At 46.2% G+C, this 21,823-nt stretch overlaps 1 non-coding gene across 1 annotated transcript; it reads right to left on the reverse strand.

The window, feature by feature from the left end:
* Window positions 1–8,925: 8,925 nt before the first annotated feature.
* Window positions 8,926–8,998, reverse strand: trnar-acg (transfer RNA arginine (anticodon ACG)). Its single transcript has one exon. It is a non-coding gene; the product is annotated as a tRNA-Arg (tRNA).
* Window positions 8,999–21,823: the final 12,825 nt, after the last annotated feature.

A 21,823-nucleotide genomic window follows, 5' to 3' on the forward strand; every position in this document is an offset into this window, starting at 1 on the left:
CCATGTAGAATAAACAAAATGAGTGAATCAGTTTATAAAGAACAGAAGTTGTCCATCCCTAACAAAAACTGATCAAATGAAAATAATTAGGTTCTGGAATATAACAAAAAAATTAAGAGATGAAGTTTACAATCGAGTTTGTTTTGATTTTTATACTTGTGTAAAGTGGTATTATTGAGGGCCAAGTGTTTGCTGCTCACTCCCCATCCCTTTAGGTTCTGTAGAAAAGTTAACCCTTTCAGCAGACAGTTCATTTCTTTTCAAATCATCTGAAAACTCATGTCTATTTTAGTTTATAATTGAAGATTTATGGGAATTGGCTAAGATGGGCTTTCGGCATTTTTAAAGTATAAAAAAGTGGTCTTGAGAAGGCAATTTGGTAGAGAGAGGTGGAGGGAGAGATGTTTACAGAGAGGTGTTGAGAGCTGTTGGTTTTACAAGTTATCCATGTTTTTGGAGCGGTCACTTCATGTCCTGGTCTGAGAGGGATGGAGAGAAGTCTGTTCAATTGTTAATGTTAAACTTTCTCTATTAACTGTTAATCGACACTCCGTTTTTATCTTTCTGACTTGTTACATTTTTAATGATAAATAAACTTTCTGAATTCACCATTTAATGTGTTCTTTCTTACCATATGGTTAAGACACTGGAACCCGGTGTGATTTACGATTAGGGAGGTTATTGTAAACAAGAGAACCCCCATAAATCTTAGTTCAAATAAATCAAAGTTCTGACAAATGGAATGTTATCCTTTATTACGAGAGAAAGTGAACCTCGGAGTAAAGATGTTCTGCTTCAGTTATACAGGGCGTTGCTGAGACTGCATCTTGAACATTCGGTGCAGCTTTGTCTCCTATTTAAGAAATGATACAAATGCATTGAAAGTGGTTCAGAGGAGGTTTAATAGATTGCTTCCCAATTTTGTCCGATTTTCCTTGTCTTCACCTCTGACAAAGAGTAATCCTGACTCAAAATGTTGCCTCCATTCTCTCTCTGCAGATGCTGTCAGACTTGCTGAGATTGTCCAGCATTTTCTGTTTTTGTTTCAGATTCCAACAACAGCAGAATTTTGCCTTTATACTAATTCTTGTTGGATAAGGGCATCAAAAGTATCGGGTATAGCACGAGAACGCAACACAAAAAGATCAGCCATGATGTAAATAAACGGTGGAGGAAACTCAAAGGGCCAAATGGCCGATTTCTGCTCCGATGTCGAATGTTGGTCACAGATTTCTGAGAATTCTGAACCAAGGCTGGAAGATTCGCCTTGCTTGTGTTCGTGGGAAAATGTCCAGGAGAACCATCACTGTGAAGGACAGTTCTGGGATTAAAGGTTGCCCGACTGGAAAAGGAAAACAATGGAAATAAACTGTTGAGGAGTAAAGAATCACTTTGGGCTGGTTTTTGGAGAAAGAGTGTCAACATTCCAAGGCAGGGTAAAATATATCCATTGAGTGGATATTTAATGGTGTTAAGAGTAAAAGGGCAAAGTTTAATTTTACAGCTTAAGGGCGATGTTCCCTATAAAAAAGTGTTTAATCATTGTTGCTTCCAGTTTGTTGGAGTAAACGCCATAAACTTGAAGTTTTGTCATGTCATTCTTTAATTTACTCACTGGGTTTAGAATTTTTTTTTAAATTGTTGATCATCAGAGATCCTAACAGTTCATTTAAAGGCACACATTTCGACTTCCCATTTGAGCCTGGGCACCTTTCTGTCTCTATTGCTCGTGTCAATGACAGCCAGGCGATGGAGTTGAGGGCTAATATTAGCTGAGAATAACGGGGCCTGCGCCCCAGTTGGGAAACTGCCATGGGCATCGCACTAATAGAGAGACTAATAAATAAACTTTAAGACATTGATTTTTACAACTTCATGCGGGTGATCAGTCCGTAGAAACGTAACCCTCTCTGGCTCCTTCTTTGACAGGAATTCTTGTGGAATTCAGCCTTGGGAGTCTGGTTCCTTCTCTGACAGTAATTTCCTTGGAACTCAGCCTCGGGAGTTTTCAGTATTTGGCTCGCAAGGAAGACGTTCAGAACCTCTACTTTTATCCACAAAGTGACGATTACTTCACGTCAGAGTTGGGCCTGTTGTATCATGACAATTGGTCAATTTGACCACTAGATTAATTTAACTGGATCCTCAATTACTAACACCACCACCTCTTATTATCTTAGACAGGAATACAATAGAACTGGTTCATACTATCCCTTTAGCTGATTCTATACAATCCCTTATTCACACAGTTTCAAATGTTGAGGCTAATCAGAGCTTGAAGGTCTCTCTCGCCAGTACATTTATCCTCATTGCACATTCTTTACATACACAGCAATTAAACTCTTACAGCAAATAAAACTCAATCTTTTACTATAACGACTGATTCATTGATTAACTATAACTCAATTAAGGCTCATTAATTTCTCATCTGTTCATGACTGGTAGCTAATAAATAGCTACCAGATGGGGCAGATGTTTGAGGGCAAATCAACATCTGGCGTGTGGGAGGCTTTCAAGTGTAAGTTGATAGGGATTCAGGACCAGCACATTCCTGTAAGGGTGAAGGATAAGTATGGCAAGTTTTGGGAACCTTGGATAATGAGAGATATTGTGAGCCTCGTCAAAGAGAAAAACGAAACATTTGTCAAAGCTAGGAGGCTGGGAACACATGAAGCAAGTGTGGAATACAAGGAAAGTAGAAAGAAACTTAAGCAAGGAGTAAGGCGGGCTAAAAGGGGTCACGAAAAAGCATTGGCCAGCAGGATTAAGGAAAATCCCAAGGCTTTTTATACATATATAAAGAGCAAGAGGGTAGCCAGGGAGAGGGTTGGCCCACTCAAGGACAAGGGAGGGAATCTATGCGCGGAGCCAGAGGAAATGGGCGAAGTATTAAATGAGTACTTTGCGTCAGTATTCACCAAAGAAAAGGACTTGGTGGATGATGAGTCTGAGAAAGGATGTGCAGATAGTTTGAGTCATGTTGAGATCAAAAAGGAGGAGGTATTGGGGTTCGTGAGAAACATTAAGGTAGACAAGTCCCGAGGGCCTGATGGGATATACCCCAGAATACTGAGGGAGGCAAGGGAGGAAATTGCTGGGGCCTTGAGAGAAATATTTGTATCCTTACTGGCGACAGGGGAGGTCCCAGAGGATTGGAGAATAGCCAATGTTGTTCCTTTGTTTAAGAAGGGTAGCAAGAATAATCCAGGTAATTACCGGCCGGTGAGCCTTACATCAGTAATAGGGAAATTATTGGAGAGGATTCTTCGAGACAGGATTTATTCCCACTTGGAAATAAGTGGACGTATTAGTGAGAGGCAACATGGTTTTGTGAAGGGGAGGTCGTGTCTCACGAACTTGGTCGAGTTTTTCGAGGAAGTGACGAAGATGATTGATGAGGGTAGGGCAGTGGATGTTGGCTACATGGACTTCAGTAAGGCCTTTGACAAGGTCCCTCATGGCAGACTGATGCACAAGGTGAAGTCGCATGGGATCAGAGGTGAGCTGGCTACGTGGATACAAAACTGGCGTGGTCAAAGAAGACAGAGGGTATCAGTGGAAGAATGCATTTCTGAATGGAGGGCTGTGACAAGTGGCATTCCCCAGGGATCAGTGCTGGGATCTTTGCTGTTTGTAATATGCACAAATGATTTGGAGGAAAATGTAACTGGTTTGATTAGTAAGTTTGCGGGCGACACAAAGGTTGGAGGATTTGCGGATAGCGATGAGGACCAGCAGAGGATACAGCAGGATATAGATCGGTTGGAGACTTGGGCGGAGAGATGGCAGATGGAGTTTAATCCAGACAAATGTGAGGTAATGCATTTTGGAAGGTCTCATACAGATAGGAAATATACAGTAAATGGCAGAACCCTTATGAGTATTGATAGGCAAAGGGATCTGGGTGTACAGGTACACAGGTCACTGAAGGTGGCAATGCAGGTGGAGAAGGTCGTCAAGAAGGCATGCAGCATGCTTGCCTTTATCGGCCAGTGCACTGAGTTTAAAAATTGGCAAGTCATGTTGCAGCTTTATAGAACCTTAGTTAGGCCGCACTTGAAACATAGTGTTCAATTCTGGTCGCCACGCTACCAGAAAGAGGTGGAGGCTTTGGAGAGGGTACAGAAAAGATTTACCAGGATGTTGCCTGGTATGGAGGGCATTAGCTATGAGGAGAGGTTGGAGAAACTTGGTTTGTTCTCACTGGAGCGACGGAGATTGAGGGGCGGCCTGATAGAAGTCTACAAGATTATGAGAGGCATGGACAGAGTGGATAGTCAGAAGCCTTTTCCCAGGGTGGAAGAGTCAATTACTGGGGGGCACAGGTTTAAGGTGCGAGGCGCAAGGTTTAAAGGAGATGTACAAGGCAGATTTTTTACACAGAGTAGTGGGTGCCTGGAACGCGTTGCTGGGGGAGGTAGTGGAAGCGATACGGTAGTGACTTTTAAGGGGCATCGTGACAAATACATGAATAGGATGGGAATAGAGGGATATGGTCCCCGGAAGGGTAGGGGGTTTTCGTTAAGTCAGGCAGCATGGTCGGTGCAGGCTTGGAGGGCCGAAGGGCCTGTTCCTGTGCTGTAATTTTCTTTGTTCTTTGTTCTAAATACAGTAATATTTAATGAACACATTTGGTTCATACAATGTGGTTGACTCTCAACTGCCCTCTGAACAAGGGCATCTAGGGATGAGCAATAAATGTTGGCCAGCCAGCGACGTCCATGTCCCACAACTGAATAAGGTTAATACAAGATATACTGGTTTGAAAAGACACTTGCTGCAAGCCAATAGCTTTCCTTCTTACTTGAACTGAGCAATCAACCTTACTCTTGAGCCAGATTTGACAGAATATAATGTCCTCCAACTGATCAAATTAATAGAAGAAATTCTTAGTTCAGACAATTCCTGCCAGCAATGCATCTTCCACAAGCATGCAGGTGAATCCAACATTCATTTTTAAAATAAAGCTCCAGTCACATGTTAGAATTTAACATGCCTTCCTTGACCTTGTTGCTGAGAATGTTTGAAGAGGCAGCAGGGGCACAATGGGTCACACCGCCTCCTTTTGTGCTCTCTGCTCCTCGTTTGCATTTGAAGTGGTAAATATCTGGGACTCACTTCTCACGAGCGGCTGAAGCAGAGATAATGGAATGTTTCCAAAAGGAAATTGGATGGGAACTTCAGGGAAATAAATCCGCAGGGACACGGAGAGAGAACAGGGCAACAGTTTGATCTACAGAGAGCCAGCATGGACTCAATGGGCTGAATGGCCCCATTCCCAATCCTAATGCCTGTCTGATCTAAAGAGAGAAATTTCAGCTGTTCCACTCCCTCCAACTCACTGAAGTCCCTCATCCCTGGAGTCATTCTCGTAAATCTCCTCTGCACCCTCTCTAAGGACTTCACATCTTTCCTAAAGTGTGGGGCCCATGTATAGGGTTCCATTCTAGAGGGATAGAATTGAATAGCAGGGAGGTTCTGTTCAACTTGTTTAGAACCAGGTTCGGCTACACTGGGAGCACTGTCAACATTTGTGATCTCCATTTAGAAAAAGGAAATAGAGGCACTGGAGAAGGAGCAACAAAGATTCACAAGAATAATCCCAGAACTGAGAGCATTTAACCTTCAGGAAAGGCTGGGGCTGCTTTTCTCGAGAAAAGAGAAGACTGAAGGGTGACCTGATACGATCATAAAGGGGTTCAATAATCCAATAGGGAGTTCAGTGAGAAACCTCTTTACCCAGCAAGTGAGTGGTTGAGGTGAACAGCATGAATACATTGAAGGGGAAGCTAGATACACACATGAGGGAGAAAGGAATAGAAGGATATGCTGATGGGGGGAGATGAAGAGGGGTGGGTGGAGGTTCATGTGGAGCATAAATACTGACACAGACCAATTGAGCCGACTGGCCTGGCCCTGTGCTGTAGACTCAATGGAACAGAGACAAATGTACTTACTGTAGATCTACTTGTAGTGGGAGGAAAAACATTATTTACTATCCAGGATAAAATAAATGTTCTTCGTCGGTTTGTGTGGGTCATTTCAGTGGAAATGTGCTCTCCCAGGCTCAGAGAGCATCAACCCACTGGAAGCAAAATTGTGAGAGCGGCCAGTCCAGCAGAAAGAAACCCTCCGACCCTCCCACTTCACCAACTGTCAGAATGAACATGGTTCAGTCCTGGATGTGATTAACAGCAGCAATAACAGCAGAACCCAACCCCTGTCATCACTTGTGAACTCGCTGGTGTCTCAGCAGGAGGGATGAACTGGTGAATTTCTTCCCACACACAGCAGCTGTGAATGGACTGGTGGATCATCAGTTCCTGAGAGCTTTTGAAACCACTCCCACAGTCAGAGCAGTTAAAGGATCTCTCCTGGGTGTGAGGGACATTGTGCATCAGCAGCTGGGGTATCGAGAGAATCCTTCCGCACACACAGAGCAGGTGAATGGTCTCTCCCAGTGTGAACCCGCTGGTGTCTCCTCAGTGTGCATGCCCTTCCAAACCTCTTTGTGCAGTGAGAGCAGCTGAACGGTCTCTCCCCAGTGTGAATGCGCTGGTGATCTATCAGATGCTCAGAAATTTTGAAGCCACTCCCACAGTCGGAGCATTTAAAGGGTCTTTCCTGGGAGTGAGTGACTTTGTGTCTCTGCAGGCTAGATAACCGAGTGAATCTGTTCCCACACTCGGAGCAGGTGAACGGTCTCTCCCCGCTGTGAACTTGCTGGTGAGTCAGCAGGGTGGATGACTGAGTGAATCCCTTCCCACACTCGGTGCAGGTAAATGGTCTCTCCTCGGTGTGAAGACGCTGGTGTGTCAGCAGGGTGAATGACTGACTGAATCCCTTCCCACACACAGAGCAGATGAATGGTCTCTCCCTGGTGTGAACTCGCTGGTGTCTCTGCAGTGTGGATGACCTCTTAAACCTCTTTGTGCAGAGAGAGCAGCTGAACGGTCTGTCCTCAGTGTGAATGCGCTGGTGGGACACCAGTTCCCCAGAAATTTTGAATTCGCTCCCACAGTCCGAGCATTTAAAGGGCCTCTCACTGGTGTGAGTGACTTTATGACTCAGCAGGTTGGGTAAATTAGTGAATCCCTTCCCACACACAGAGCAGGTGAAAGGCCTCTCTCCGGTGTGAACTCGCTGGTGTGTCAGCAGGGCGGATAACTGTGTGAATCCCTTCCCACAGTCAGAGCAAGTGAATGGTCTCTCCCCGGAGTGAACTCGCTGGTGGTTCCGCAGGTTTGATGATGATCTAAATCTCATTGTGCAGAGAGAGCAGCTGAACGGTCTGTCCTCAGTGTGAATGCGCTGGTGGGACATCAGATCCCGAGGACTTTTGAAGCAACTCTCACAGTCAGAGCATTTAAAGGGTCTCTCATTGGTGTGAGTGACTTTGTGCGTCAGCAGGGCGGATGACCGAAAGAATCCCTTCCCACACACATTGCAGGTGAACGGTCTCTCCCCAGTGTGAATCCGTTGGTGTGCCCGCAGTTCGGAGGACCGAGAGAATCCCTTCCCACACATGGAGCAGCTGAACGGTCTCTCCCCGGTGTGAACCCGCTGATGTCTCCGCAGTGTGGATGACCATTTAAATTTCATTGTGCAGTGAGAGCAGCTGAACGGTCTCTCCTCAGTGTGAATGCGCTGGTGGGACCCCAGTTCTCCAGAGCTTTTGAATCCGCTCCCACAGTCAGAGCATTTAAAGGGTCTCTCATTGGTGTGAGTGAGATTGTGACTCAGCAGGTGGGAGAACTTAATGTATCCCTTCCCACAGACTGAGCAAGTGAAGGGTCTCTCCCGAGTGTGACTGCGTTGATGAATTTCCAAATCACAGGGCAACATGAATCCTTGTCCACAATCGTCACATTTCCACAGTTTCTCCATGATGCGGGTGTCCTTGTGACTCTCCAGGTTTGATGATCAGTTGAATCCTTGTCCACACAGAACACGTGTACGATCTCTCTTCACTGTAAACGGTGCAAAAGCTCTTCCCACTATCAGTGGACTGGAACACTCTCACTCGGGTGTGTTCCAGTCACACTGATGTTTAAAATCTCCTGAAGCAAACAGATCAGACAAACATTGCTTTTCTAGATTCAAAGGTCAATGATATTCAGGTCCCAATAAATCGAATGACTCTGTCAAATCTTAATGTGATGTTTAGTTTGAAATTTCTGTCTGTAAGTTCTCACCTCCTGATATCTATGAAAGGAATTTACAACAGACATCACTGTCAGTACAAGATAGAAATTCAGAACAGACAATTCTAGTTTCTATGGAACATTCTTTCCTCTCTCATTCCCCAAAAGCTGTCAATCTCCATCCCACACACTCTCCCTCAATTCTCACTCTGCTCTCCTGAGTATACAACCTCCCAAGTCTATTGAAGGTGCTGATTCAGGCTGATTAACGGATCCATGCTGACCACTTTCTATATTGGACACAGAGATCTGAAAACCTACGTGTAACGTCCGGCCTACGTGCTAGAAATTAAAATCTGTGCCATATGTGGGACTGGATAACTGGATTGGGAGAAGGAGAAGGATGTGGGGAAGAATTTTATTTTGGTGCAGAAAGGTCATTACCTGGAAGCCGCTGCCTCAGGGGGTTGTGGAAGTGCAAATGATCCATGATTAATCTTCAAGCTGACAGCCACGTTAAAGTTTTACATTTGGCCATAAATGAGCAGACTGATGCTGTGTGTAATGCACTGTATTACCTGGTTACAGATACATGAAGAATGTGAGGAGGATTTTTATTTCGGCAGCGAGTGGTGACCTGGAAGTTAAAAATTCAACAAGTCCCCAATTTCCCCCAGAATGCAAAAGAAACGCAAAAGGGGAGAAAAGAAAGTGTTTTACTCACAGATGTTGGCCTCTTTTAGGTCAAAAGGAGCTCACAAACTATTTTTCAAATTGACATCGAGCCAGCCAGGAGTCGAACCTGGAATCTTCTGATCCGTAGTCAGACGCGTTATCCATTGCGCCACTGACCCACACTCTCACAGATGGTGCCGACAGGAGGAAGGTTGAGTCTGTCTGAAGCTCAATCTCCATTCAGAGAGAGAGCAGCAGCTTCGCTGGGCAGGAATGAGCAGCTGAACAAGCTCATTGTGCAACTTCCGCATTCAGACCATGGGGGAGCTCTGATTGGCTGGAGGAGCAGAGAACTTCCGGTCCTCCAGAGTTCCCATTGGTCAGCACGTTAGAATGTTCGCGGTGGGGGGGGGGGGGGGAGAGGTCCCCACCGCACATGCGCAGCTTCCCCTCTCCCTTGGACATGCGCAGCCCCAGGCCTTTGGGGAGTGGACAGATTCAATCTCCCTCTTGTCCTCAGCATTCCTCCTGTGGGATAGTAACTGTTGGACTGCTTTTGTTAAACTCGTTCTGTGATTTTAAAGGGTTCAGTAGTGCAATGGACACAGTTAAACAGTCCTTAAAAGAGGCCAGCATCTGTGAGTAAAACACTTTCTTTTCTCCCCCTTTCAGGTGAGGAATTCCCACTCACCTGAAGAAGGAGCTTAAGGCTCCGAAAGCTTGTGGCTTTTGCTACCAAATAAACATAGAAACCCTACAGTGCAGAAGGAGGCCATTCGGCTCATCGAGTCTGCACCGACCACAATCCCACCCAGGCCCGACCCCCACATATTTACCCACTAATCCCTCTAACCTACGCATCTCAGGACACTAAGGGGCAATTTTTAACCTGGCCAATCAACAATTTTTAACCTGGCCTGCACATCTTTGGACTGTGGGAGGAAACTGGAGCACCCGGAGGAAACCCACGCAGACACGAGGAGAATGTACAAACTCCACACAGACAGTGACCCGAGCCGGGAATCAAACCCAGGACCCTGGAGCTGTGAAGCAGCAGTGCTAACCACTGTGCTACCGTGCCACCCTGTTGGACTTTAACCTGGTGTTGTTAAACTACCCAGGACAGGAAGCAGTGAGCATGGATCTGTCAATCAGCCTCAATCAGCACCTTCAGGAGAATTGGGAGGGTGAATATTAGATACAGCAGAGTGAGAATGGAGGGAGAGTGTGTGGGATGGAGATTTACAGCTTTTGGGGAATGAGAGAGGAAAGAATGTTCCATAGAAACTAGAATCGTCTGTTCTGAATTTCTATCCTGTGCTGACATTGATGAATTTTTCAAACTCGTTTACAGGATATGAGAAGGTGAGGATTGACAGACCAAAATCTTGAAACAAACATCACATCAGCATTTGACACCCTCACTCAATTCATCGGACCTGAATATTATCAGCCTTTGAATCTAGAAGGAGAAATGTTTCCCTGTTCTGTCTGCGTCAACAGGCCTTTAATATCAATGTGACTGGAAAAGCACCAAGGCGCAGATACACCCGAGTGACAGTGTTCCACTGCACTGAGTGTGGAAAGAGCTTTAACCAGTTACACAGCCTAAAAATACATCACAGCATTCACAGCGGGGAGAGACTGTACCCACGTTCTGTGTGAGATTTAACTGACTGTTTAACCTGGAGAGTCACAAGGACACCCGCACCATGGAGAAACGGTGGAAATGTGGGGACTGTGGGAAGAGATACAGAGCCCCCTGTGACCTGGAAATCCATCGACGCAGTCACACCGGAGAGAGGCCATTTACCTGCTCTGTGTGTGGGAAGGGATACATTCAGTTATCCCACCTGCTCAGACACAAAGTCACTCACAGCAATGAGAGACCCTTTAAATGCTCTGACTGTGGAAGCAACTTCAAACGTGCTGCGGATCTGAGAGAGCACGAGCGCATTCACACTGAGGAGAGACCGTTCAGCTGCTCTCTCTGCACAATGACATTTCGAAGGTCATCCAACCTGCGGCAACACCAGCGAGTTCACACCGGGGAGAGACCGTTCACCTGCTCTGTGTGTGGGAAGGGATTCACTCAATTATCCAGCCTGATGAAACACAAAGTCACTCACACCCAGGAGAGACCCTTTAAATGCTCTGACTGTGGGAGAGGCTTCAAAAGCTCTGGTGAACTGATGTCCCACAAACGCTTTCACACTGCAGAGGGACTGTTCACCTGCTGTGTGTGTGGGAAGGGATTCAATCGGTCACCCCACCTGCAGACACACCAGCGAGTTCATACTGGGGAGAGGCCGTTCACCTGCCCTGTGTGTGGGAAGGGATTCACTCAGTCATCCCACTTACAGAATCACAAAGTCACTCACAGCAATGAGAGACCCTTTAAATGCTCTGACTGTGGGAGCGGCTTCAAAAGTGCTGCGGATCTGAATATCCACCAGCGCATTCACACCGAGGAGAGACCGTTCAGCTGCTCTCACTGCACAAAGAGGTTCAAAACCTCATCCAATCTGCGGGTACACCAGCGAGTTCACACTGGGAAGAGGCCATTCACTTGCTCTGTGTGTGGGAAGGGATTCACTCAGACATCTGGTCTGACAACACACAAAGTCACTCACAGCAATGAGAGACCTTTTAAATGCCCTGACTGTGGGCGTGTCTTCAAAAGTGCTGCGGATCTGATGATTCACCAGCGCATTCACACCGAGGAGAGACCCTTCAGCTGCTCTCACTGCACAAAGAGATTTAAAAGTTCATCCAATCTGCGGAAACACCAGCGAGTTCACACTGGGGAGAAACCATTCCCCTGCTGTGTGTGTGGGAAAGGATTCACTCAGTTGTCCAGCCTGCTGAAGCACAAAAGCACTCACACCCAGGAGAGAGCCTTTCAATGCACTGACTGTGGGACTGGTTTTGAAAGCTCTCATGAACTGTTGATTCACCAGCGAGTTCACACTGAGGAGAGACCATTCCCCTGCTCTGTGTGTGGAAAGGGATTCACTCAGTCATCCAGCTTGCTGAGACACAATGTTACTCACAGCAAGGAGAGACCCTTTAAATGCTCTGACTGAGAGGCCGGACTCAAAACCTCTCAGGAACTGATGATCAACCAGTGCATTTACACAGGGGAGAGACAGTTCAGCTGCTCTGTGTGTGGGCGTGGCTTCAAAAGCTCTGGCTAACTGGTGTCCCACCAGCACACTCTCATTGCACAAAGAGATTTAAATGGTCATCCAACCTGCAGGAACACCAGTGAGTTCACACCGGGGAGAGACCATTTACCTGCTTGGTGAGTGTGAAAGGATTTACTCGGTTATCCAGACTGCACAGACAGAACATCACTCACACTCTGCAGAGATCCTTTAAATTCTCCGAATGTGGGTGCGGCTTCAAAAGCTCTCAGGAACTGATGATCCACCAGCGCATTCACACTGGAGAGAGGCCATTCAGCTGCTCTGTATGTGGGAAGGGATTCACTCAGTCATCCAACCTGCAGGTACACAGCGAGTTCACACCGGGCAGAGGCTGTTCACCTGCTCTGACTGTGGGAAGGGATTCACTCAGTCAGCAAACTTGGTGAAACACCAGCGCTTTCACAAGTGATTACAGTTCTGGGATTATTCTTGTGAATCTTTCTTGCCCTTTCTCCAGTGCCTCTGTTTCATAGAATCATAGAAGGCCATTCGGCCCATCGAGTCTACATCGACCACAATCCCACCCAGGCCCTATTCCCACAACCCCACATATTTACCCTGTTAATCCCCACAAACACTAGTGTTAATTTATCATGGCCAATCAACCTAACCCACACATCTTTGGACTGTGGGAGAAAACCGGAGCACCCGGAGGAAACCCACGCAGACACAGAGAGAACGTGCAGACTCCGCGCAGACAGAGAACCGAGGGCGGAATTGAACCTGGGTCCCTGGCGCTGTGAGGCAGCAGTGCTGACCACCGTGCCACAGTGCCAGTGGTTAGCACTGCTGCCTCACTCCTTTTTCTAAATGGAGATCACAAATAGAACATAGAACAGCACAGCACAGGAACAGACCCTTCAGCCCACGATGTTGTGTCGAACATGATGCCAAATTAAACTAATCCCTTCAGCCTGCCCTTGGTCCATATTCCTCTATTCCTTACAAATTCATGTGCTTATCTAAAAGCCCATTAAACACCCCTACCACATCTGCCTCCACCACCGCTCCTGACAGCGCGTTCCAGACACCTACCACTCTGTGTGTAAAAAACTTACCCCTCACATCTCCTTTGAACTTTCCCCATCTCTCCTGAAGTGCATGCCGCCTAGTAATAGACATTTCAACTCTGTGAAAAAGACTCTGACTGTCAACCCAATCTATGTCTCTTATCATTTTATAGACTTCTATCAGGTTTCCCCTCAGCCTCCACCGCGTCAGAGTAAACAACCCTAGTTTGTCCAGCCTGTCCTTATAGCTCATACCCTCTAATTCAGGCAGCGTCCTGGTAAACCTCTTCTGCATCCTCTCCAAATTCTCCACATCCTTCCTGTAATGCAGCGAACAGAACTGAATGTAATATTCTAAGTGTGGCCTAACCTAACTTTTATAGAGCTGCAATATGACATCCTGACTCTTGTACTCAATAAAGGTAAGCATGCCTTTGGGAGCTATGGACTTGAACCGCAAGATCCCACTGTACATCAATGCTGTTCAGGGGTCTGCCATTAACTGGATACTTACCCTGAACATTTGATCTCCCAAAGTGCAGCACCTCACACTTGTCCGGATTAAAATCCATCTGCCATTTCTCCGCCCATATCTGCAGCTGATCTACATCCCACTGTATCCTTTGACAACCTTCTACACTATCTACAACTTCATCTAGCTTTGTGTCGTCTGCAAACTTAGTAACCCACACACCCACATTTTCAGCCAAGTCATTGATATATATACCACAAATAGCAGAAGTCCCAGAACAGATCCCTGTGGAACACGACTGGCCACGGACCTCCAGCCAGAAAACATCCTTGCACCACTATTCTCTGACTTCTATGGGCAAGTCAATTCTGAATCCAAGTGGCCAAGTCACCGTGAATCCGAGTCTTCCTAACCACAGACCACAGTCAGTAAGGATAGGCAACACCTCCTACCATGATCATCCTCAACACCGGTGCCCCACAAGGCCGTGTCCTCAGCCCCTCCTATATTCCTTATACACCTATGACAGTGTGGCCAAATTCTCCTCCAACTCAATTTTCAAATTTGCTGATGGCACCACTGTAGTGGGTCGGATCTCAGACAATGACAAGATGGAGTGCAGGAAAGAGATAAAGAACCTGCTGAATTGGTGCGACAACAATAATCTCTCCCTCAATGTCAACAAAATGAAGGAGATTGTCATCGATTTCAAGAAGCATAGTGGAGAACATGCCCCTATCTACGTCAACAGGGACGATACGGAAATGGTCGAGAACTTCATGTTTTTAGGTGTCAAGATCACCAACAACCTGTCCTGGTCCCCCCATGCTGACACTATAGTTAAGAAAGCCCACCAATGCCTCTACTTTCTCAGAAGACTAAGGATATTTGACACATCAGCTATGACTCTCACCAACTTTTACAGATGCACCATAGAAAGCATTCTCTCTGGTTGTATCACAGCTTGGTATGGCTTCACAGCTTGGTATGGCTTCACAGCTCCAGCGACCTGGGTTTGATTCCCGGCTTGGGTCACTGTCTGTGTGGAGTTTGCACATTCTCCTCGTGTCTGCGTGGGTTTCCTCCAGGTGCTCCGGTTTCCTCCCACAGTCCAAAAGATGTGCGGGTGAGGTTGATTGGCTATGCTAAAATTGCCCTTAGTGTCCTGAGATGCGTAGGTTAGAGGGATTAGTGGGTAAAATATGTAGGGGTATGGGGGTAGGGCCTGGGTGGGATTGTGGTCGGTGCCGACTCGATGGGCCGAATGGCCTCTTTCTGTGCTGTAGGGTTTCTATGATTCTATGATTTCTATGATTCTGCTCTGCCCAAGACCACAATAAACTACAAAGGGTCAGGACACATATTAATGGACTCAAGAGCAGCTTCTTCACTGCTGCCATCAGACCTTTGAATGGACCTACCTCGCATTCAATTGATCTTTCTTTGCACCCTTGCTATGACTGTAATACTACATTCGGCACTCCCTCCTCCCATCCACTGACTCTGCCTCGGCAAAGCAGCCAGCATAATTAAGGACCCTGCCCACCCCGGACATTCTCTCTTCCACCTTCTTCCGTTGGGAAAAAGACACAAAAGTCTGAGGTCACGTACCAACTGACTCAAGAGCAGCTTCCTCCCTGCTGCCATCAGACCTTTGAATGGACCTACCTCGCATTCAGTTGATCTTTCTCTGCAACCTCGCTCTGACTGTAACACTACATTCTGCACCAGCTTCTTTCCTTCTCAATGAATAGATTATCCATTTTACTGTAATTTCCCTCACTTTGTGAGCATCTGCAGTGTGTTTAATTGGATCCTGATTGTTTTGAACTCAGTTTCTCTCTGGAGTGTGTGTCAGTGCCTTGATGATGTCACAATGTTGTCTCAATCCCCTGGCCACATGAACCATTTCATCTCCTGCTGTGTCTCAAGTAGCTGTGTGTGTTTGGGACCCGCTCTTCACTCCATCTCACCATGAATTTAGGCTTGCTATTTTTCACATGTAACAAATCACATCTGTACACTCACTCCAGTATCCCAAAATCATGTCACACATTCTTAACTCTCAGATTTGCTGATGAAAAGATCAAAGTGAGTGTCTGTCTTTCTTATCTCCCCCTGTTATGGTGCTGATATTTCATAACTCCCACAGTTGCGTGGACCTGCAGAGTTTCACTGGCTGTCTTGTCTGGAGACAATACACATCTTTTTAGCCTGTCTTGATGCTCTCTCCACTCCCATTGTTTTGTTTCTTAAAGACTGGATTAGTTGTAAGTATTCGCATTCCAACCATTATTCATGTAAATTGAGTCTGTGTCTTATAAGTTCTGTTTGTGAACAGAATTCCCACTCACCTGAAGAAGGGGCTCAGAGCCTCGAAAGCTTGTGTGGCTTTTGCTACCAAATAAACCTGTTGGACTTTAACCTGGTGTTGTTAAACTTCTTGCTGATATTTCATGCAGTGGCCGGGCTTTCAAATGTGGATTTTTCTAAAACAAAGTTTATGGACAAAGTTGTAAATATCTCCCAGAGAAAGTGATCAACTTATTCATCCCATCAACACATTCCAGACTTTCACTAGACTGTAGGTGGATACCAGATTGATATATTCCATTCAACCACACCCAAGGTGAGTTATTCCAATTCCTTTATTGTCCAGGACAATATATTCACAATATCTTTAAAACAGAAATTAAACATTCCCATTTGATTTCAGGTATTAACATATTCTGTTAGTTTGTTCTTTATTGTCAATGTCAGGCTGGGGTTGTTTCCCTTGGAGCAAAGGAGGTTGAGGGAAGATTTGATAGAGGTGGACAAGATTCTGACAGGTTTAGATAAGGTGGACAAAGAAAAGCTGTTCCCATTAGCTGATGGGACAAGGAAGAGGGGGCCGCAGATTTAAGGTTCTGGATCAGAGGCGTGGAGGGGATGGGAGGAATGTGATGAAGAATATTTTGATGCAGCGAATGGGAATGACCTGGAACTCGCTGCCTACGAGGGTGGAGGAAGTGGAGACAATAAACAATTACAAAGGAAATTGGATGGGCATTGGGGGGTTTCAAACAGAAATGCTGACTAAATATCTCTGAACTTCCTCACACCCTGTCACTCTGTGATCCTTGTGAAATTTAAAACCAGGTATTCGCAACAAGACTCAAAGAGCATCAGCCCACTGGAGGCAAAGTCATGAGACCGGCCAGTCCAGCAGAAAGAAACCCTCCGACCCTCCCCATTGACCAACTGTGAGAATGAACAAAATGCAGTCCTGGATATAATTGAGAGCAGAAACAATAACAGCAGAATCCAACCCCTGGAATCACTTGTGAACTCGCTGGTGTGTCCGCAGGTGGGATGAAACTCTGAATCCCTTCCCACACTGAGAGCAGGTGAACGGCCTCTCCCCAGTGTGAACTCGCTGGTGTCTCCGTAGGTCAGATAACTGAATAAATCCCTTCCCACACTGAGAGCAGGTGTGTGGTCTCTCCCCAGTGTGAACTCGCCCGTGTCTACGCAGGTCAGATAACTGAGGAAATCCCTTCCCACACTGAGAGCAGGTGTGTGGTCTCTCCCCAGTGTGAACTCGCTGGTGTAACTGCAGGTGAGATGACTGACTGAATCCCTTCCCACACTGAGAGCAGGTGAACGGTCTCTCCCCAGTGTGAACTCGTTCGTGTGTCTGCAGGCAGTATAACTGAGTGAATCCCTCCGCACACTGAGAGCAGGTGAATGGTCTCTCCCCAGTGTGGCTGCGCCGATGAGCTTCCAGCTCTGATGGGACTCTGTACCTCTTCCCACAGTCCACACATTTCCATGGTTTCTCCATGCTGCAGGCGTCCTTGCCTCTCGCTTGGGTGGACAATCAGTTGAAGCAGAACACGAGTACAGTCTCTATGGGCTGGGAATGGTGTTATATTTATTCAGGCTGTCTAACCGGTTAAAGCTCTTTAGTCAGTGCACTGGAACACTCTCACTCGAGTGTGGCAGTGTGTCGGTGCTTTTCCAGTCACACTGATGTTTGAAATATTTTCAAATTGACAGACTGGACAATCATTTCTCCTTCTAGATTCAAAGGCCGATGATATTCAGGTCCCAAGGAATATGACTGTCAGATCTAGACGTGACGTTTGAGACTTTTGCTTGTGATTCCTCTTTCAATATCCTGTGAAATGAGTTTACAAAATTCAGCAGTGTCAGTGCAGGATAGAAATTCAGAACAGTTATTAAAACTTTCTATGAAACATTCTTTCCTCTCTCATTCCCTTTTAAACTATTCAATGAGATAATTCGTTCATCTACCTCAGCATCATTCTCCCCACACTAAACCCATATCCGCTGATATCTTCAATATCTAGAAACCAATCAATCTCTCCCCTGAAAATAGTTGATGACTGAGGCTCCACTGTCCTCAGGAGTTGAGAATTCCAAAGCTTCCCAACATCCTTGAGTGAAGAAATCCCTCCTCATTTTAACTTTCTCTCCATCTTTCTACCTGTCGCCCATAACCCTTGACACCCTTGTCAATCACAAATCTGGCTAACTCATCCTGGAATATATTCAATGATTCTCAGCCTCTTCTGGTCCCTGTGAAAGAAAAATCCAAAAGACTAACAACCTTCTGAGGGAAGTCGAAAATATATAACGTAGCTACAGTTCCATATTACAAGTCTATGGATTCTATTTAAAAATGAATCTGGATGGGTACTTGAAGGAAATAAATTTGCAGGGGAACGGAATATAGAGGGGAATGGGACTGGATTGTTCTACAGAGAGTCGGCATGGACTCGAGTTACCAAATGGATTCCTTCTGTGCTGTAATGGCTCTATGACTGGAAATACATAACAGCAACAGCATTATATTACAAGACTAGAAATAATAAATGTATTTGTTACAGGACCACAAATAATATATCTAATCTGTACCATATAACAACACTAGATATATCTCGTCCTATATTAATTTACTTTCCACTTAAATGTCAGCCATCTACTGGGGAAAGATGCCCTTTAATTGTGAACATTAGGAAAGAGACCATCCTTTTAGCCAGACAAATAAATGTGTCAAGCTGAGGGAGCAAAGGATGTCAATGTCTTTCAGAGAGAGAGAGACCTGGGCCAACCTTTCCAGAGTCTGCAACCTCCCTGAATTCACTCCCTTTCCCTTCAGTTGCTGTAAGTGGGCACGGTGGTACAGTGGTTAGCACTGCTGTCTCACAGCGCAAGGGACCCGAGTTCGATTCGCGGCTTGGGCCACTGTCTGTGTGGAGTCTGCACGTTCTCCCTGTGTTTGCATGGGTTTCCTCCGGGTGTTCCAGATTTCTCCCACAGTCCAAAGATGTGCTGGTTAGGTCATTGACCCGAACAGGCGCCAGAGTGTGGCGACTAGGGGAATTTCACAATAACTTCATTGCAGTGTTAATGTAAGCCTTACTTGTAACTAATAAATAAACTTTAAAAATTTGAAGTTCCCAATTTACCCAGAATGAGAAAAGAAATGGAAAGAATGAGAAAATAAAGTGTTTTACTCACAGAGACAGGAGGAAGTTTCAGTCTGTCTGAAGCTCAATCTTCATTCACACAAAGCCCACGTTCTGATTGGCTGGAGGACCAGGGTCCTTCCGGTCCTCCAACTCTTCCCATTGGTCAACACCTCAGCAAGAAGGTCAGGAGGTTAGGCGCACCCCGCACATGGGCAGTTGCTCCTCTCCTTTGGACATGCGCAGTCCTGGGCCAGTGGGAGGGGGAGATCACCGAACGGCTTGTCGCTCTGGCCGGAGCCGTCAGCCAGTTGCCTGGAAACCTTGGCTCGATGTGGTGTTGGGGGAGGGGAACAATGGGTGGGGGCGGGGCTCCCGGGTCCGCGCGCCCGGGCCTGCGCATTGGAACCCAGAGACGTCACCGCGGAGCAGAGTGATTCCTATTGGCTGATTCAGGCAAAGCTCCATTGTGACATCACAATGCGGAAGTTGTCCAATGAGCTTCAGAGTGAAACTTCCTCCTCTGGACAACATCTGGGAGGAAATCAATGTTTCCCCCTTTCCATTTCTTTTCTCATTCTGGGGGAAATTGGGGACTTGCAGCAACTGAAGGGAAAGGAAGTGAATCCAGTCGGTATATTCCACACATTTTTAGTCCAGTAATTTAGATATCTGTCTGGCAGCCTGCATGGAGATTTCCAGCTCTCTGTGTCCAGGACAGGAAGCAGTGAGCATGGATCTGTCAATCAGCCTCAATCAGCACCTTCAGGAGAATTGGGAGGGTGAATATTAGATACAGCAGAGTGAGAATGGAGGGAGAGTGTGTGGGATGGAGATTTACAGCCTTTGGGTAATGAGAGAGGAAAGAATGTTCCATAGAAACTGGAATTGTCTGTTCTGAATTTCTATCCTGTACTGACACTGATGAATTTTGTAAATTCTTTTTGCAGGATATGAGAAGGTGAGGATTTACAGACAGAAATCTCAAACTAAATGTCACTCTATTCATTGGGACCTGAATGCTATTGGCCTTTGAATCTAGAAGGAGAAATGTTTCTCTGTCCTGTCTGCTTCAGAAGGTTTTGAACATCAGTGTGACTGGAAAAGCACCGATACACACACACCTGACTGAGAGTGTTCCAGTGCACAGACTGAAGAAAGAGCTTTAACCAGTGACACAACTGAAAAAAGCATCTCAGCAGGGAGAACATCATTGCTGTGTTCTGTGTCAGACTTAATTGATGGTCTAACCTGGAGAGTCACAAGGACACCAGCACCATGGAGAAACCGTGGAAATGTGGGGACTGTGGGAAGGGATTCATATTCCCATCTCACCTGGAAATTCATCGACGCAGTCACACTGGGGAGAGACCGTTCACCTGCTCTGTGTGTGGGAAGGGATTCGCTCAGTTACCCAACCTGCTGAGTCACAATCTTGCTCACACCCCGGAGAGACCGTTTAAATGGTCTGACTGTGGGAGCGGATTCAAAAGCTCTCAGGTACTTAGGGTCCACCAGCGCATTCACACTGAGGAGAGACCATTCAGCTGCTCTCACTGCACAAAAAGATTTAGAACATCATCCAACCTGCGGGTGCACCAACGAGTTCACACCGGGGAGAGACCGTTCACCTGCTGTATGTGTGGGAAGGGATTCACTCAGTCATCCCAGCTGCTGAAACACCAACGAGCTCACAAGTGATGACAGGGATTGGATTTTGCTGTCCACCTCGATCAAATCTCCCCTCAACCTCCTTTGCTCCAAGGGGAACAACCCCAGCCTGACATCGACAATAAAGATCAAACTAACAGAATACGTTAATACCTGAAATCAAATGGGAATGTTTAATTTCTGTTTTAAAGATATTGTGAATATACTTTCCTGGACAATAAAGGAATTGGAATAACTCACCTTGGGTGTGGTTGAATGGAATATATCAATCTGGTATCCATCTACAGTCTAGGGAAAGTCTGGAATGTGTAGCTGGAAATCCTTCCCTAACAGCACTGTGGGTATACTTACACCTCAGGCATTGTAGCAGTTCAGGAAGGCAGTGTTGGGGTTGACCATGGCCGAGGCAGCTACATACAGCCACATATTCTGTTATAATTGAAGGACTGCAGATTCAATGTGAGGCATTATGGGACTGGACTATCTTGACCACATTCCTGTGACTGCTCAGTTTCTGCAATCACGAACCATTAAAGCTGCTCAGCAGGGCCCCGACAGAGGACCTGGTGAGAATATTTACTCAGAATGAGCTAAAATTAAACTGGGGTGGCACGGTGGCACAGTGGTTAGTACTGCTGCCTCACAGCGCCAGGAACCCGGGTTTTATTCCCAGCTTGGGTCACTGTGTAGAGTTTGCACATTCTCCCCGTGTCTGTGTAGGTTTCCTCCAGGTGCTCCGGTTTTCTTCCACAGTACAAAGAAGTACGGGTTAGGTGGATTGGCCATGCTAAATTGCCCCTTTGTGTCAGGGGGTCTTGCGAGGGTAAATGCATGGGGATAGGGTCGGTGGGATTGTGGTTGGTGCAGACTTGATGGGCCGAATGGCCTTCTGCACTGTAGAGATTCTATGAGATTATTGCAGGACCGGCTGGTGTTCAGCGGCTGAGATACCTGGAATCTGTAAAAACGGGGTCTGACTGATCAACAGACCGGGGGTAGGTAGCTGACCAAGAAATTAAGAAGTGTTTTCAGGCATGTTTAAATTATGTTATCATAAATTTGTGATAAGAACTGTGAGGGACTTGTGACCTGATAGTCGGTGAAGTGACGGTACACTCCAAGTAGCACTGGACTGAAAAGTGGACCTCTAAGAGTGGATTCTAAT

This window comes from Mustelus asterias, unplaced genomic scaffold, assembly GCF_964213995.1.
Source record: "Mustelus asterias unplaced genomic scaffold, sMusAst1.hap1.1 HAP1_SCAFFOLD_250, whole genome shotgun sequence".
In the NCBI taxonomy this organism is placed as follows: Eukaryota; Metazoa; Chordata; class Chondrichthyes; order Carcharhiniformes; family Triakidae; genus Mustelus; species Mustelus asterias.